The sequence below is a fragment of the Colossoma macropomum genome, unplaced genomic scaffold (assembly GCF_904425465.1).
Source record: "Colossoma macropomum unplaced genomic scaffold, Colossoma_macropomum, whole genome shotgun sequence".
Lineage (NCBI taxonomy): Eukaryota > Metazoa > Chordata > Actinopteri > Characiformes > Serrasalmidae > Colossoma > Colossoma macropomum.
Genome location: NW_023494802.1, coordinates 33,609,161 through 33,627,986, shown reverse-complemented (window position 1 = coordinate 33,627,986; position 18,826 = coordinate 33,609,161). Strand labels below are relative to the sequence as shown.

General features: G+C 42.5%; 1 protein-coding gene across 4 annotated transcripts in view; it reads left to right on the top strand.

Moving 5' to 3' along the window:
- The first annotated feature begins 1,477 nt into the window (after positions 1–1,477).
- The window catches only part of nckap5l (NCK-associated protein 5-like), a 33,254-nt gene continuing 15,905 nt past the window's right edge, over positions 1,478–18,826 (top strand). For 3 of the 4 annotated variants that reach the window (XM_036591545.1, XM_036591548.1, XM_036591547.1), the window contains exon 1: positions 1,478–1,827. The gene's annotated coding sequence lies outside the window, so the exon portion shown is untranslated. Of the gene's footprint in view, positions 1,828–10,599; positions 10,937–18,826 lie in introns of those variants that run through there. The other variant, XM_036591546.1, reaches the window with a different exon arrangement.

Below are 18,826 nucleotides of genomic sequence, written 5' to 3'. Positions count from 1 at the left end.
TGTTTTTGATGTCCACATATGATTGTTTGTCTACCAAAGTCTTAATTTTTGCGTTACCATTTTCCAGTCTCTATTTGGCTTAGATTAAATGTGCTGTGTTTGTTACTATGCCTTTAAGAAAATTGATGTGAATGGTACGTTCTGATTCGCTGCTCCACCTTCAGGCAGAAACACTACTTATAACTTCAAGGTGAATGGGTGGGGCTAAACGTTGACTAGGGGGCTGTTTGTCAATGCATTTGTTTTTGTGATCTCTCAAAAAAGTCAATTCAAAACGGGATTTTTAAGGTTTTTTCTGTATGGACTGGAGGATGAGCAGTACGTTTTCAATATTATAACGACGTTTACACTACATAAACTTAAGAGGGCGAACAAGCAATGTTGCCTTTGCATCTGCAATGTTTTGCAAGTTATGGGATCCATTCCATCTGACCGAAGTTTCCATATTCTCACACCGTGCCAGCTGAGCCAACTTTATGAACATAAACCATTGTTTTTCATGTTGTTTGGCATCTAATTCACAGTAACTGCCGCACCATGGGCTTAATAAATGTGTTGTTGAAGTATGTTCCAGCTAACACTAGAAAAGCAGGTAGTTCAGAAGCCTCGCTCTTAGACATGAAGTATTAAAACTGATAACTTATTACTGAGGGGTTATTAAATATATATAAATGAAGGCTGAATCACGAATCGCGTTCAGTTTAAAGCTCCACTTCATCTGAGAGGAACCCGCATCAGTGAGCGTCAACCAGAACAGCCAGTCTTCCAGATAAGCACACTAGGTTAAAGGGGAACTCCACCGATTTTACACAATGTCTGCATAATTCAGCGGTTGAGATGTAAACAAAGTCACTGTTGCACTGATTTGATGTGAAATGGTTAATTATAGAGGAATTTGAAGACTAAGACATCCTTACAGTGGTGCTGTCAGGAACCAAGGGTCACAATGTCAAGAACACAAATATAGCCAATTTAATAACTACCCAAAACCACCAGTGAACCTACACGTGTCTTGATTATTTATATATGTAATGCTGATGGTCAAATGGTGGTAAATCTGAAAAAAAAGTGTTTTCTTCGGGGTCTATTTTGCTTTAGAACAGCCATCATGTATCCTTCCACCATGAGTAGATCAAAATAAATTGATTACAATATGTTTTAGGTCAAAACTACCGCAAAATAATGTCTCAGAGAATAGGCAGCGTATTCACAGCCTTTTCATGTCATAACTTTCTGTGAGGGAGCTTGTAGAGGTGGATGTCCAGTTCCCAGCACCACCACCGTGAACAATACTGACTCTGCAAGTTTCTCCAGGATGGAGCATTTCACACCAGACCACTCTGAATGACTCTGTTTACATGTTCATTAAATTATGCAGGAATTTTGAAAAACCGGTGGCGTTCCCCTTTAAGTTTCAGCTGAAGTGTGTGTATGTGGGACGAGGTTTAAAATCAGGGGAGGCTATAAGAAACCGCTAGCCTACGTGGACCACATAAAGACGGGCCCCTGTGCTGAAAACGGGGCGGGCAGCACCATTTCCAGCAATGACATCACTTTTCCTGCCTAGTGCTCAAACCTAAACACGGCTGGAGGAGCGAGAGAGGCGGAGAGAGAGAAAGAGAGAGAGAGAGAGAGAGAGAGAGAGACAGCAGCCAGCCAGCCGTCCGTCCGTCCGCGAGTGAGCGAGCAGCTGCTGTGAGGGGGGCACGGCAACATGTACCGGCTGGACGCGGTAAAAAGTGCAGCGAAAGCCGTTTCCTAGCGTGTCCTGTCGGCTTTAACGTCGTCCCCGCGACCGTCCGAGGCTCCAGAGGCGAACAGCTTGAGGTAAACGAGCCTTTCTTTACTTTCCCAGCGTTAGCCTCGCTGTTTTTCAGCCCTACGATGCTGCATGTTTGCTTCGGTGGCGGCGGGATCCGCCGTGCTGAGTGAGCGAAAACGCTTCGCTGTGCCCCGACCTTAAACTCGCTTCAGACGACATGGCGGGACTAAAGAAAAGTGGACCGTTTTTTTTCGCCCTAGCTGGGACGACACCGGCTGGGAGGGAGGAGGATGCTCGCCGTGATATCCGGACAGGATGCGTTGTGCCCCGGCCCTTTAAATACCTCGTTTCGCCGGCTTGCCGAGGCCATATTTGCGCGGACTAACGTTAACGTTAGCTCCAGATAACCGCGCAGCAGCACCACCGCCAGAGCTAACACTCAGACTTTAGTCCACTTAGCAGCTTTTCGGGGCTGTTTTACCTCAGAACTTGTTAGTTAAAGGTGCAGCCCCCTCTTCCCTTCCTTTCCTGCTATTACTGAACTATGTCTAGCGAGCCTGTGAGGAAAGCTGCTAGCACTTTTTATTACAATCACCAACTTCTTGTTTGTTCCTGTAATCAGAAGCCCTGCACTGTAAAATTGCTAATTCTGGCACTGTTCATGTTGCATTAGACCCTAAAACAGCAACTAATTCAAGTGTAATTGAGGGTAAAAGCATGCCACCCCCCAGCCCCCTCTACCAGCCCCTCCCCTTTAATATTTTACAGATGTTTTTCACATTTGCGAGCCCCATGTCCAAAACCCATATTAAGAGCAGCTTACAAGTTAACATAGGCTACCATTCTTGAGAGATGTAATTGTCCGAAGTCGGAGGCACTGCAATGAAGTTTAATGATATTTACTCCTGCTGAGGGCTTTCTGGAATGTCTGGATCCAAACAGGACGCAGCAGAGTGGAGCAAATCTGAGGATGCTCCACCAGAAATAGCTGAAAGCAACACAAAGCAAGATAAACTCACAAATTGCTCTGTAAACTAGAATGACCACAAAGCACATCATCATCTTGGGAGCGGGCGGCCCTGCTGCCAGTGCCTAGAGATAGTCATGGTTGGGAGGTTGCTGTGCGAGCTACTCCCATGATCACGACCTTATCTCCTCTCTGCCGAGACTTTGATCGGTTTTTTGCATGCCTAGGGGACATACATTGTCCCTAATGGAAGGCAGATGACATGAGCAGATCTCTTCGCTTTGCGACTGCAGAAACACAAAGGTCATGTTTTTCTTTCCTTTCTTCGCTCCCTCCTTCTTGCCCTTTTGCCTTCCACAGTGTGTGAAAAACATTAACTTGTTTTATTTGTAACGGGCTGGTTATCGCCATGCTCCACAGTTTCTCCTCGTGCGTGTTTTTGAGTCAGATTCTAAACATGCCATTGTGGGTGTATCCATTCTAGATGACTGTGCTGTGCCCCGGGCGCTGGGTGAGAGGCAGATTTTCTTGTTGGACGCATTCTCGTGACCGTGCAATTGCTGTCCTATTTCACTCTGAAAACACTTAGGCCCCAGGAATGGATCTGTTTTGCCAAACAGCTGTCAATCTGAAGCGCTTGAAAACAGGAGCTTATTATCTGAACGTTACATTAAAGGAACTCTTAGTCTAATTGAGTGGCTGTGTTTTTCTTCTGCTTTGTCACGTTGTAGTTTATGAGCTTGTATTCATGTTCTTTTTGAATGAGTGATTTACTGTGGCTCACTCGATCATTCAAAAAAAGAAAAGAAACCACCAGGGCTCTTTAATGAGCATTTGGCTGTTTTGAGGTGGTTAACAGCAAAGCAGGTCCTTTTCACGCAGCGTAACCTTATTTACAGCAGAAGCGCAATAAAACTTGATCCTCGTGTGGCTCTGGATGATACTATCCAGCATATTAGATTGTTATACTACACCTCCCACATGGCACAGAGAGTGGCTGTTATGTAGCTAAGTGAACAGTGTCTGTTTTTCCTTCTCAAGCCTCATGATGTTATTTCGTGGACCGGAGCCCAGAACGGTCTTGAGAGATCATGTCTGGCCACCTGATCATGCCACTGGGCCAAGAGGCTGATCAGCTGCTATCACAAAAGAAAAACCACGAGTTGTATAAAAAAAAACCCAGACCCCCCATATCCCCCCCACTGAAGTGTCTGATAAAGGTATGACATCAGAGACAAAGCGGTGGGAAATTTTCGAGTGCAGGGCTTCTAACGTGATGTTCAGCGGTTTTAACTCTGTCCCAGCCCCCAGCACACCTGAACCAACCATCAAAGGGGCATTCCTGCCTAAAACTGGCATGTAATGTTGTTTGATATGCTATGTCATGTTCTGTAGCGCAGCATTGTGTCCCTCAGCCTCATCGGTTTGACATATTTTATGATTTTGTCTCATTTTTGTGTTCTCTCACTACAATAGCCAGCACACATTGGGAATCCCCCTCATGTCATTAAGGAAATCCTGACTAGTGTAGCCGCTGATGTAGAAGCTAATAATTACCGATGTGAAATAGCAGTATTTCTGCTTCCAAGTGGTGCAAGCTATCTTTGTTAGCTGGCTTTCTTCTGCATTAACCAAAGCCTTTCAAACAACCCATCCTCAAGTATCGTCCCCAAAGCCCTTGTTTTTCAAAAGCTTCTCCCTCCTTCAAGATATCTCAGCAGAATGGAGTTTTCCTAATCTTTAAATTGGAAAATCTCTCTCTAGAAACTTTCATGGCGCTACTAGTGTAGACTTGTTTACAACAGATCCACTAATGGTTTCATTTTATTTTGTTCAGACTGATATAATTTCTGGGCTAATGGCATTAACCATTAATTGACAACTTGTGGCTAATACCCATACGATTAACCTATAATGTTTTTGTATTTTCACATCATAATCCATGTATAAAGTAAGTGAGCATCAAGACTTTAGAGCTCTGCAAATAGCTCACTAATTAATTTTATAGAATCTAACATGAGAGTTAATGTAAACATGTGTAGAAAATTCTCTTATCGAGGCTTACAAGTGTGGACGAATCTGAAATTGAGAGATTTGCCTAAGCACTGTTACTTGTGTAACAGTGGAATTCTGCCTTGGACAGGGAATTAACCCTCAAAACTTCCATATTACCCTTTTTTAGTGAGCTTGTGAAGTCAAGTGAGTGTATATTTGCTTGTTTGCATGTGTGCACTTGTATTATTGAAATCATAACAGTGAAATTTTCCCATTTATTGGGGAAATAATATATTGGCTTCCCATATCTTGGCCACCTTACGATGAACGCTGAATACCTGGGACAGGTATATTGGCTGCAAGGTTACATCCAAGAAAAGGACCATCTGGTGGGCCCTGAAGATTGGATGGAGAAACACTGCTCTAAAGAAGCGTAAGCATCCCGCTTGTTATGCAGGGTCTATCCCCTCATATTTAAGGGGACGCAGGCCAAGAATGTAGGTTAGAGGGGATGACCACACTCTTGAGTTTATCTGGTGGCTGAAACAGTGGCGTTTTGTGGCCACAGTTTTTGCGGTTTTGTCCTCATGCTGCATTCAGGCGTCCAAACACGGCTCTCTGGATAATTAGGACTGAAGCATGAAATCAGACCTTTGGCTGGGCTCCTCTGGCTGGGGGAGCTATTCTCCATGTGCTCGGCCCGATTGGAGCTCAGCAACTGTTCCTGTTAGCGTGAGAAAATGGAAACGGTCATTACTGGTGGTGTAAATCTCTTGACCTCAAAACGTTTTGATCACGATTCTTTAGGAAATTAATTAGTGCACCGTTGTGATCTCAAATTTTATTAAATTATGTTGTGATTCTTTTGGTATGATTCAGAATTATTTTTGAAAATGCACTGAATATAAGTGTGACTGGAGGAACAGAGTGATATAGCAATATACCATTTTTTTTTTTTTTTTAAGGATTTTTACATTTAAAAATAGCCTATTATTTTTGCCCAAAAATATGCATACTTTATTGAACATTAAAACTGTTCTAATTGATTGTCAGAATCTTCCAGGAATCTAGGAAGTTGAATTGGCACCTTTAGACGCATTTTTACACCCCTACTCTTTATATCACAATGCTTCTTCTCAGCTCGTCCACATGAAAAGCAGTAAAAGTGCACCGGCTGGTCAAGCCGGTCACTTTGGCTGCACGTACTGGCTCCCACAGACACACATGCAGTCTTTTCTTTCTTTCTTTCTTTCTTTCTTTCTTTCTCTCTCTCTCTCTCTCTCTCTCTCTCTCTCTCTCTCTCTCTCTCTCTCTCTCTCTCTCTCTCTCTCTCTCTCTCTCTCTCTGTCTGCCCAATGCCTTGTTAGGGTGGCTGCCTGCACTGTTATCAGTTTTCCCCCCTGCCGGCGCACTTCCATCCCATTCCCCAGCTTGCGGTTACCATGGTTATGGACCGGCGGGGCACATTAGCATGTAGAGAATTCATCAATTGCTCAGGAAAGCCGGAGATGTATGACGGGAGCGCAGCAGGGGAGCACGGTGCCGACTCTGCGAAACTGCGCCGCTGTTTCCATACACTGCAGATATTTGGAGGAAAGCAATTATGCTTGCCGTGATCTCCCCCTGCGGTCTTTGTTTCGTTTCTGGGGCTTCCCAGCCTTTGTCGGAGCAGTGGGAGCTCACAGGGGTGAAATGTGATTTTTATCACAAAATATTCACTTTTTTTTTTTTTTAGACGGGTCAGTTTTCAACCAGTCACCCCTTTTCCATAATAGATTCTGAAAAAAGAACCTTCAATAGTGCCTCTTTATTACGACGGTGGTGGCAGTGTGTTGTGTTAGCGCAACCTTATCGTTGGCCACTTAAAAAGAAATGAGCGATTGCGCGGCTTGTGCCAAGATTTGTTTTGCTTCGAATCCGCCCCACAGAAGAAGCTGAGGCCGTGCAAACATTTGAACTGGTTTTTCACAGAGCTCCAGTCTTCAGCTGCAACAAACATTCAATTCATGCTTGCTCTAAGCGGAAATATGCGTCGGAATGTGGCCTTAATCAATTCAAGCAAACCAGGTCAATGGCACATCCTGTTTGGGCAATGGAGGGATAAATGTCCGCTACTTGGTCGGACAGCAACAAGAGTTAAACAAACGCCATCAGAAATGGCCCAGTGTGGCACATTTGATATGGCAGCGGTTTTCTTTTTTTTCTATTTCTGGCATAAAATGGCTACATTCATACAGCACTCTGAAAAGCCCCACCACCAGCACTATTTGAAGAGAGGCTCATGTGCTTTCGTTTCCCTTTCTTCTTCTGGAAATGAAAGCCTTGGTGGTTTGGGGTCCTGTGACCCCTCATCCCGTTAATTACAGCCAAACCATTCCCTTAAGAGGTCTACCAGCTCTGATGTATGCCATGTTTACATTAAATATGCAAACCGCCTCGCTAGAGGGCCGTTGCTTTTAAAGCGAGCCTTTTCCACCCGTCCAGTCTGCTGGAACATGTGGCCGTCCATTACCCCTGGGCAGCCTTTTTTGGCAGCGGAATTCACATACATCTTCATACGGTGCAGGCAAAGCCAGGTGATTAATGAAGGTGCGAAAGATGGCCCTGTACATCGTCCCCATACACGCAACGTGCAGTAATCCGGGCAGATATTTGGTTTATCACGAGAGGACGAACAAAGGCAGGATGGCCCAGCCGAAAGGTTGCCGGAGGGCGTTCACTTAAAGCCGCTGCGCCTGGCGTCCAGATGTTTCGTGGCCATGTCCCTGAAGCCTACTGAAGGCCAGGCTTCACTGCACTTTACTGCGGCACCGGCCAGGGGACAGCAGCCCCCGGGTCAGTGCCACTCGCATACCAGCCTTTAAACAAAGCATATGCTCAAATGTTTTTCTTTGCAGTTCCTCTTTTTCCAGCAGTAGAACTTTTTTCATGTTTCATTTCATATGTGATGTTCTTTCATGGTTTATCAGTGGAGGAACTTGCTCAGATGTCTTCCTCTTCCCAGTAGCTGTATACAGTAGCCAGTGTGACATTTACCCAAGGTGGTAACCATGGTTACCAGGATTCGGCCCGGGCTCATCTGAGATGTCCTTGTTTAGTAGACGCAACATTTGCATGCACGGTTGTGACTTTGGAGACAAATTTGCTTTGTCAAGCAGTTTAATGTCAATGCTACCATGTTATATTTAGTTACTGGAGTATTTACCGTTCACACAAACCTTTTCGTTGATGTGCTCGCTCTTAAGTGAGGCGTGGGTGGGACGTTGGAGACGTGCATAACCATGTAATCCCTTGTGAGAGGGTCATTCTTATTTTTTCCCCAAAACTTTTCTTTTATTATCTCAAAACATAGTCTGGGTCATGTACAGTTTGTATTGCTGATCAGTGCTGTCAGTCATATGAAAACAGTCAGCAGACGGGAGCAGGGGTCAGTTTAAGACCGAGTCACGTACAGGCCCCCTCCTCAAACTCACCAGACTAGTGTCACATTTCTAAAAGGTGGATCAGCCCCTCCACCTCACATGGAGTTCAGCACATTACAGCCCATTAAGCTGTCTCGCTCTCAATGGGGGCTTTTTCGCCAGCACTCTGATTTATTCCCTTAATCCGGACTCACCACAACGCTGCAGCACAAACCAACTGCTTGGCCCGGGATGCTCACCATAGCACTGCAGTGCAGCCTGACCAACTCCCCGGACGGGTGTGGACCTCAGGCTGCGCACCATCTGTCAATTCGCTCTTTCATTTATGATTTTTCTTTTAGTGCTCGCCTTTATCTTGGAGCTTTATGGCGTTGCATAATTCGGCAAAGCACCTAGATCGATCCCTGTTATCCAGATAATTGCAGTTTTATTAAATTACTGTGTTGCTGTGATTATGCAACTGTTCAAGGCCTTCACCCTGTCCGATCTGAAGCCCAGCTTTAATCGGCAGAGCCTTCTGTACTGTTATTTCTTGTTTCATGTTCTTTAAGATGTTCCATTTATGTCAAACGTCCAGCTGTGAGCCAAGAGATGTAGTTTGGCGGAGTAGTTACGTATGTTAAATGCAAATGCCATCCGACACCTGGGGCAGCCTGACTTACTCAAGTGTGCACCATTCTGTCTGTCATTGCTGAGCACCAAATTGGTAACACTTGAAATATCAGAGAAGATCCACAATCAGTGGATTTCACTCAAGAGATTTGACTTTGAATTCTTTACGTCTTTTCCTCCCACTTTCTCACACATTACCTCATCACTGATCATTTTATATGATATTTACGAGGCCTTGGCTCTCTAGGGCATAGCTCACGGCCCTTTCCATGAGTGAAAGTACCATTTGCAGGGATCACAAAAGCCCTTTGTTGCGGATTCTCTCGCAGCTTGATTGTTAGCTCCAGGACAACATGTGACCCCCTCTTGCATTTGGGTCATGTCATCCAATTTGGGTCTTTTAATGTGTAGCCACTGATATATAGTCTAGGTAGAATTCCAGCCACATGTGAATGCGTGGCTGACAGGGGCATGATCAGGGGTTCAGGCACAGTTTGGGAAGAGGGAGCAGGGCTTCTTCATTAGCCCTTCAGCCACAAGGTCGACGTGGTATTTTAAGAATGCTTTCTGTGAAAATCATTCACAAGGATTCCATTGTTGTGCTGGAAAACAGCCAGTTATCCTGTTAGGGGATCCTCACGGCAGGCTTCACTGGGACGTCTGAGCACCTTTTGATTTAAAGGACGTGGTGTTTATCTTAGAAATGCATGATAATTCCTGTTCTGCGTTGGTATCTGTAGAAAATTACTGAAAATCAGCATATCGTTGTCAGTCAAATGCTTGAATGTGAGCCATATTTTGTGCTCAGGTGCAATTTGTTAATTAGCTCATGTCTGGATGAACAATAAGACTTGTGTTGGCACAGAGAAAGCCTTTTCCTTTTTTTCCAACCATGAGTTCGTTTTGAGGCAAACTGCAGAGAGGATAGGATATTTATTGTAATAGGGAACCTGCTGATCCTGCTTAATCTGATTTATATTTATGCTAGTAATTCATCTGAAATATTGGTATCACATAATAAGCCACAAAGAAACATCAGTAGTTGGAGTCGGCTTAGAATTGTCCTATCGGTGCATCTTGTAATAATGCAATAAGTTCTGCTGATTTTACTGCTGGGATGCTATTCAGAATTAGCCTCCTCAATGAAAAACGTCTTGATGCATGCCTTGTGAATCATTTTTATGGATTTGTAAGTCATAATGGAAAATGAAAGACTGTTTAATTTTAATCTGCTTCACAAAGGTAATGGTATTTTTAAATTCGGGTTATGCTTTGCTACCACAGTCTCTTGTATTTTCAGAAAATAAAGACTCACACGATTGAACTGGTTGGAGTTAAATTTAAAGTCACTTGAGGTCGAGGCTCAAATCGTGTCATTTCAGGTCAAACGCATGCAAGCGTTTCTTGCAGCTCTGGGGTGCTAACACGCTGCATCTCATTGGTGATGAATTAGTGAATCATTTATATATCCCAAAAAGAACAGCGCATTGCTCATTCTCAGCTCTAGCTATCCTGACTTGTTCCACCACTCGTAACCAGGTCACATTTTCTGTTGTGCGCTTACTACATTGACTGTCTCAGTGACTGCGATTGCAATCCAATCAACGCTAGTCTTCCACAGTCGGACAATCCTCTTAAGAGGAGGCTCCTGCTCCCTGACAGGGGCTGGGTTGCCTGGGTAACTCCACGAATCCCTTTTTTCGCCTGTTCGGATATCCTTTCGCTGTCCTTCGCCTTTGTGTGGGGCCGCTGCGTTGTCTCCTTTTGAAATATAACCCCCTTTCTGTTTTATGGCCCCTCCAGCAGTTGCAGGGTTAATGTTTGGCTGCAGCCGTTGGAGGAGGGAGATTCTGGGAGTGGAGAGGTGGGGGGCTGGCCCACAGCTGTTGTAGTAGGCTGGGTCTGTAGGGGCAGGATGCCTGCTTCACTCTCCCCGGAACAATGGAAGGACATGGAAGCCGCCTCAGATGGCCTGCACCGACTAACCTAAGGACAGGCCCTTCAGTTCCACAGTGAGGGACAGACGCTCGTCCAAAGCCGAGATTGTGCGGGTGGCTGACAGCCGTCTGCTTTGACAGGGGTGCATGGGACTCTTTGTGGCATATTCGGATCCTGCTTCGGTGTCTCGTATTCATCTTGCTCTCTTGGCTTGCTCGCAGGTTATGAGGATGCTCTAAGGTAAAGTCATCTTTTATAGTGCGGGTTTCTGTTATTAGCTCATAGGAAAACCTTGTTTTATTACTTTTCAGCACTTCTAATTGTACGTTTTAGAGAATAGATTTGAAGATTGCCAAGGGAAAGATAAGGACCCACTCATTTCTTGTCTTGCTAATGTAGCGATATCCACATTCCTTAATAACCATGAGTTTAGCTGTAAAATGACAGTTATTGATGATGTCTAAAATGATTTTTAAGTGGTGCGCTATTGAAACGTTCGCTTTAATTGTATTAGCGTAATTGAAGCTAATAGTATATTCCCAGAAGTAAAGTTTGCCCTAGGAACAAGGGAAGTGCTTGGATTTGTTGAGGTGTTTTAATTTTATTGCTAAACCATTTGATTGCATGAGGCCCAGGTGTCGGTAAACATCTGCATTTGGCCTGACACTCCTGTTCTGCACTCCTTCAGATTCAAAACAAAGGAAGTCATGCATGCCATCTGTCTGATCTATACTCACTGCAGTAATTTTGGAAGGATCTGAAATGTGCACTAGTTAATGCTAGAGGTACAACTGATAAAAACAGGATTTTTTCAAGCAATTAGACATCTCATCAGTGCAGTTAGTGGAGCATTCATTGTTTTGGGTGGGACGGAGAACCTGACTCAGCATAAACACCATTCACAACCCAGGTGGGAGCTAATTAATGGTGTAATTCACACCCCACTGTCAGCTAATTCGTAGTTTATTTCCACACGTTTCCAGCAGTCCTTGAAAGAGCGAGGTGGTTACTTTGTCTCGTGTGCTACGTCTTTTGATAATTCCAAGGCCTTCGCAGTAGGCAAAAGGAGGATTTAAGCCCCTCCGAGAACCCGGTTTTGCCACAGTGTGAAGGACAGTGTAGGTTTATGAGGCTGCTGATTGCTTCACACGGCTGACTGGCCGCTTCCCTTTTAGCTGCAGACTCACCATTACCACTTGTGAGGAAAGCAGAATGGAGGGTCAGTGAGTGCATTGCATTTTAGGCCCTGCTGATGGGACGCCATGGATGCATTAGTGCTGCATAAAGTGGGTAATGTGATCTTGAAAGGACGTAAAAAATAGAAATGGAAATTTTGATTAAACTGCAAGAACCGTGCATTATTGAAGGTTTTTCTAAATCTAATGGAATATTAAAGAGGAGAGACTGCCTTGTACTACGGAGAACGTTTTATTCCCAGAATAGTTCACATCAGAAGGAAAAAATAATGCCCCCCGTGGGACTGATGCGAGCCGTTTTATGTTTGTTTGCTTTTCTCCTCAGATGGAAAAGAGCAGATGACACCTATCTGCTAATCCCTTTTATTGTATGCGTAAGAGGGACCATCTAGTCTCTCTTCCGAGGTCATTCATCATTTTATCAGCTCATAAATCACACAGAAAAAGATCAATAATCGGGGTTCTGGGGGTGTCGCAGGGCTGTGTGCCCATTGTGCAGGGTGTGAATAATCAGGCTGTCTCCGCGGACGGGGATTGGCTGCATCCTAATAACTCCTGGAGTGTGGGGGGATGGAGGCTGGGCAGGCAGTGTGGTTTAGGGATCCCAGAAAGAGCCCCACTTCTGTTTGATTGCCTTCTTCTTGCTGGCTTTATTCCACCCCTCCTACTACCACCGATTTTCCTTTTTATCTGCTCTTCACTCAGAATCATTATTTGCATTAATTAAGATCTCTGTTCCTCACTGAATGACATTAACAAAAGAAAGGGCTATTTCAGTATTTAACAGCAAACCTGTCTGGATTAGAAGCTCCCAATAGCCCATACATGTGCAAAGTTATTCAGAATGTGAATTTCTGATCTCACTGTTTGATTTCAGTTCTTTAGGAAATGGTTCAATGCATCAGGAAATCTGAAATTTTCCAGAAATTGATTGTTTGATTATTTTGACACAATTCAGGACTATTTTTTTTAAAAAAGGTAGTGGAATATGGGCTGGTACGCCAAGTTACGGGTTAGCAGTATGATGATATTTATCACACAGTCTGCTGTATGAGTTTATGAGTATCATCGGTACATAAAAAACACAATCTAGACTGCCGTCTAACTTACAGTCCGTTGTGGCCAGTAGATAAACCCACTTCCTGCAACTCTGACTCATTTCTCCTTTAAGCCACAGCCACTTTCAGGTTGTAATTTATAAGGAAGTATTGACAAAATAAAGGAATTGATATCGAAGGTAAGGTACCTGTATTGAATATATTGACAAGGCCCAGCCCTAGATATGGTCAGTAGGAAAAGAACACCGGCTAGCTGCATGTTTCATTACAACGAGAGCATAATTAGGCTTATTTGATTAGATTTAGTGCAGCACAGTATGTGAAGCATTAAAAGTCAAAATTAAAGTAAAAAAAAATTTTTTTGAAAGTATTTTTAAATACGGCATTATTTTTGCACACTCCAAGGTTTATCCTAATAAATTGTCTAATTTAAGAACCGAAGAATTTTATTTGGGTGAGAAAAATGGACGAATACTTTTTTTATTTTTATACATACGTAAAATAACATTATAGTAATCCATTACAGTCGATTTTAACATTCCAAAATTATTGCAATTGAATTACCACCTTAAGATCAATGCATTTTTACATCTATAGAAATGACTGAAAGCTGGATTGTGAGGAAAACAATTCTGCCTTTCTTTAAAGAACACAATGCAGTGACACAGCAATTAGTAAAGACGGGCCTGTAGGCTCCTCTTTGTTTAGCACTGGTCTGAGGTTCGAATCAAGAATCCTTTTTCCACCCATTCTGTTTGTGATGTTGCAAAAGTATAACAATGATTGAACAGAGAATGTGTTGTTGCAGTCATTATCATGGCTGGGATGCCTGAATGTAGCATAGTGTCCAGATGGACCTTGAAATTAGCTGCCTGTGGCCCTTTTTTACTGGGAAGGGGGGGAGAAAAATCAGCATTCTGTGCCACATTAATCCTCAAACTCAAACCATCCTCCTCCTTGACTACTCCTTTATGAACCAATACATTTTGTCTGTCAGTCCCTCTAAATCACGTCACCAAGTTTGCCAACATTCAGAGAGTGCCGGGTCTGCTTTCTCCACGTTGTCAGGCGAGAGCAGTCGTTCTCGTTTGATGTGTCCAAAAACGGAGGGAATCGCCCGCGGTGTCTGACTGACACGCTTTAGGAAGCTTTGTGCGAGTCTTGCAGACAGAAGCTCTGATTTCCAGCCTTAGTCACATTCAGGAGACTTTCCTCTGGCCATCATACCAACACGGTGACTCAGAAGCATGGGGAAATCAGCACAATAAAGTCCCAACCATGCCTCCGTCTTCCAGCTCCGAACACCACCAGTAGTCTCTCGGCAGCAGAGGTTCAATAAATGTACTGCTTTACAGATAAATGAGCTAGGAGGCTCTATTATGTCTATGCCATAGTGTTTTATTGCTATGTTTACTGCTCAGGATATCGCAGGATTATGGGGCTAGCAGCATGGTAGTCTTGCCAAGAATCCTGTTAGCATGGAGGCTATAGCGTGCCTTTGTTTTCACAAGCCGCCTCGTCTCCCTGGTTATTCAGGTTCTAGCTCTTCTCTAACTAATCAAGCCAAGCTGTAAAGTATGTCTGACCAATGAATCACCGATGGTGGATTTTCACACCAAAGGTGGTGTGTGCAGACAGTTCAGATTAGACCTGTTTGGAACGCAAGCGTAAAGTTCAGGGCCAGATGCAAACTGATGCTAATCTCATTTGGTCCTGACAAGAGAAGATTAGCCCTGTTTCCCTGTTGGCTGCTGGGGAGCGAAGACTTAGTGACTTAGCTCTGTCACAAATGATCGTAGGTGAAAGCACTGACCATCAAGACATCTGTTGTTGACAGAGATGCGGTGGCCCAGAATAGCATTGTATGCATTGTAGACTGTCTCAGCAAATGGTTAGTCATAGTGAGACATTCCTGACTGCATTGTCTCAATGTCAGTAGACATGCCCCATATTGGCACAGTGTATTATTCGCACATAATAATTATTGTTGGTCTGATATAGAAATTATGGTGAATAATTAACAACCGACAACTTAGTGTCTCTTTTGTGCCTGTGTTACATTCCCCTACCATTGTAAGTTGCTCTGGATGAGACCATCTGCTGAATATGTGAATGTTTACAGTAATTGTCATGTCTGCTGCTATTTCACATCTGTGTAACATTTAATCAACAATCCAGCTATAGAGTTTTAATTATCCACTCACAGCACATAATTTCAGCCACAACATGGTGATAATTATCTAGGACTTTAAGAGGATTCAAATATTTAATGATTAATCTTATTTTGTGTAGCGATAAATATTTCTTATTTGCTCAAGTTTGACTGTAAGGAGATTTTTTTCCCAGTTAAAAGCAATGCATTTTGTTATTGTTATACAAAATAAGCTTAATCAGAATGAATTTGTTACTTTCAATAACTTAGTAACCTTTTTCTCTTTCAAATTAAGCATAACATGAAAAATGTGGTTTCTGTAGAATGAACAGTTTCCAATTTTCATCACCGACGTCCACTGGTTGCAACAGTGGGTACTGCATGTTCCAAATGATGTGTTGTCTGTGAGTAGGTGTGTATATTGTTTGCAAAAGCTTGAACGTCTCTGGTCAAATTGCATATTTTGTTGATTTTCTAAGTGAAAATACGTTCACACATCCTCTACAGGGAACAAAGATATAAAATAGGAAATTTCCATTAACTTTTGTATAGGTCATATTTTATGTTTCATATTTATGTTCTTTTCCAATACGTTACATTCAGCAAATAAACAGTGATTGTGCATTGAAATGTGCACGTTTGTTCTCTGTAGAGGATGCATTAGCTTATTTTCATTTGGAAAATCAACAAAACAGACCAGAGGTGCCCAAACTTTTGCATATGACTGTCAAATATCTCATATATATATTATACACACACCATTGACTGTGTGTGTGTGTGTGTGTGTGTGTATACATATATTCTGTGTATATATACAACTCTTCCACCTCTCGCTCTGATTCTCATTCACCGGTCATGAAACGAAACAAAATGAGCCCTTATTAAGCCTCAGTAATTTATTAATTTAAAATATCCTATTGTATTGTACTTTGTTAAAAAAAAGTGTAACATTTTGAAGATTTTTAAGATTTGAATCATGAGTCTTTTATCTTTTGAGCCTTTCTTCATGCATTTCATTGATTTAGTCACTTAAAAACGTATGAGTTATTTGTTTGTTTGATGTTTGCATCTGGACTAATTTGTCGCCTTGTTGTCCATGGCCTTCCCAAGGCCCTTGGCAGTCAGAGGCCCCTGGGCACTGGCTCCAGTGGGCTGGTCAATAGTCCATTCATGACCTAAGGTGCCAAATGTAAGCCATGTAAAAGCTGTGTTTGAAGGAGAGAGCTGCAATCTCGAATTCCTTCATAGCAGCTTGGCTTCAGTCTGTACTACTGTTGTTGACACTACTCGTACTAGAAGACGGCGTTTAATTGTTAACAGCAATGTTTTTAGTGCATGTTTTCAGTGTGTTAACTTTTGCAGCACTTTATCAGCTATCATTATCAGTTGATAAAAGATCAGAATATCTGCCTGTCTGCCATGTTAACAGTCTCTCTTTCCCTATGATCTGATTTGTTGATGAGGTTTTCTGCAACTGGCAAAATGATTTTTGTGTAGTATTCATAAAGCCAGGCACTGCATTCACGAACTTCATTATACAGCTCAGTGCTCTCTTGTGTGTGGAAGCCGGGCTATTGCTAAGGTTATTTGGAACATTTAAAACATCACCTTGGGAGAATACTTCATAGTCCAGGGAAATTCCTGATTGAAGGCGACTGCACAAATCGCTGTGTGTGCAGTCTGCTCTCCGCCGCCACTATTATCTCAAACACTTCAAATTAGACTTCTTAGCTGCTGCCTCAGTGGATTTGACTTACTCATCCATTAATTTTTCATTGCCCGCCAGTGATTCAGAGATGAAAAGGAAAGATGAGCAAGCCTGGTGGCGGCCTTGCATGCGGCGTCTCAGATAATCTCCTGAGGGGGGAATTTCGACTTCCTGTGCAGTCTGAACCCAGGGAGATCCACCAGGGGTGCGGAGTAAAAGATGGACCAAAGGCATCCAGTGTGCTGTCTCATTTCTAGCATGAACCCTGATGTTAGCAGTCGAATGTAAAATTATGCACATTTTTTGTTTATACTGTTCAACAGGACTAGTAGCATTTCTGAGACACTCAGAAATGGTTTCATTAGCACTACCAGTTTACCACTTTTGCTTGTTTAAAGCCATCATAGCTAATTCACTCCTGAATAATAGTTCTGGATGACAGATGTATCCAGGGTCAGGGTCTTTTGTGTTCAGACTTATTGGTGTCAGGAGGTTTGACTTCCGCTTTGGAAAATCACCATCCTCGCACATGTTCCACCGGCAGACAAAAGCTTCACGTACATGTATATAATTGTGACGTGTAGCTCTGAAAGGAGGTTTGTAATTTTAAAGCAAGTTGTTTTCGTTAGAAAGAACCCAGAAAACCGACCTGGATTGCTGAAAGGTTTACCTCCTCTAGCAATATCCAGCACACAATGGTGGTCATATAAACTTGGCATTCAATCTATATGAAGCGGATTATGCTTTGTTTGGTTTGGGCCCCAGTGTCTTATACCCAATAAGCTATTTTTCTGGATTCATTACCGCGTGCGTCTCAATGGCTTTCCAGTTCTGTGTAAGAGAAGCATTTTTGGCTCACAGTCAAGAACAGATACAAAACAGCCACAACCTTTTAGGTCGGCCCTGTTCAGAAAAAAAAAAAACCCTCATAGCTCTCAGGTCTGGCTGTTTTTTCAGCTTGCTGCTAAATATAGTTCATGGACATGTGTAATGTTTGCACAGCTTTTTAAATGGATGACTACTGGCACAGTGTTGTTCCAACTGGTTTGATAAACCCCACTCTATCAGTACTTGGGAAGGTTTTTGTAAGGAAAAGAGAAGTTCTTAAGCAAAATGTTTTGCTGAAAGCACTTTGTGGATGTCTTACTGAAAGCTAGCTGTACGCACCATGTAGTGCCTCATTGTACACGATGCAAATTCACTGCTTCTGCTGGCCCTTTGTTTTCAGAGGGCATTTACTTCATAACTTTGACCACTTCATAGCAAACTAAAGCTGGGGTTCATTTTAATGATCCAGTGCATAAATATCTTAAAATTGCATTACGAAATCTGTCTAATCACATAAAGAAGGGGTGGGCGATATGACTATTTTATAGTTACAAGGTTTTTTTTCTTATTGTGATGCATTACTGAGCATATTGTGGATATCACTACTTAAAAACACCTGAACAGCTGGATGCTTCATTAGATAGAGAACATAATCAGTCTTGTTTAACTCGATTTAGTTCAGTAATGTTAAGTGATATTGAATAATTATCATTGTATTTATAGTTTTTGATGGCAGTTTTAACTAAAATATCACGAAATGTATTGCGTACTCTGATATACTGTTTTTTTTTTTTTCCATATCGACCTCCCGTAATGTAAAGATTTTACTATTTATGTATTACTATATATTAGTAATCAAAAAATCTACCAATTATGTTTACAATTGCTAGAGTAATGACTTTTTGGGGGGGCTGCTATTCAATCTTTTAAGGCATTTAGCCTTAGAAACTACATACTCACATGAGCTATATTTCCTCTGACTTTCTGCACAAATTTTAAGAGATAAAAATGTGCATTTTTTTTCTGTTCACCACCTTGTGTTTAGTTAAACTAAATTTCATGATGTAATGTTTCTGCAAAAAACAAAAAAACTGCTGTCACATATGTATGTAATGAAATAAGACATTTGGCTTCCCTGACTTCCATATAACCCACTGATAAGCACATTTTGTTTCATTTTATTTTCTA